Below are 515 nucleotides of genomic sequence, written 5' to 3'. Positions count from 1 at the left end.
AATGGATCATTTTCTTGCGTAATAATGCATACAGTCTGATGAGATAATTATAGGGCAAAACAGCATTACAATGCAAATGAGCTGACGTCAAGCCAATGCTATGTGCGCGCATATACAAATCTCCACTTGTCTATAGACCTTTTTCATCTTTTGCGGATATACGAAGTGCGCATGGCAGGAACCGCGCGCCACAGGGCTCATGGTAGTCCTCTGCTGTTTCCAGCATGGCAATGCTAGGTGTAGATGATGTACAAGGTGCGCATATAAAAAGGTCGTTTGAAGCGTGCACTGCTTTTTGTCAAACTAAAAAGGTGGCTGAAGCACAGAAATGCGTAAACTGTAGGCAAGAAAACAGCTTTTTGGACGGAGAATCAAGCAATTAAATGTTTTCTTTCTCAGTTTAAATACGATGCGCTGTACAACTAGACTTCACCTAAGCGGCCAAGCCTTGGCTGCACTTTCAATAGTGATGACGAACTAAAGCTTCAGAGTTCTTTTAAATGCTTCCGATAATA

The sequence above is a fragment of the Lingula anatina genome, chromosome 7 (genome assembly GCF_051362555.1).
Source record: "Lingula anatina isolate TDL-2025a chromosome 7, LinAna3.0, whole genome shotgun sequence".
Taxonomy (NCBI): domain Eukaryota; kingdom Metazoa; phylum Brachiopoda; class Lingulata; order Lingulida; family Lingulidae; genus Lingula; species Lingula anatina.
The sequence above is the reverse complement of the archived record's forward strand: the minus strand, read 5'-3'. Positions refer to the sequence as shown.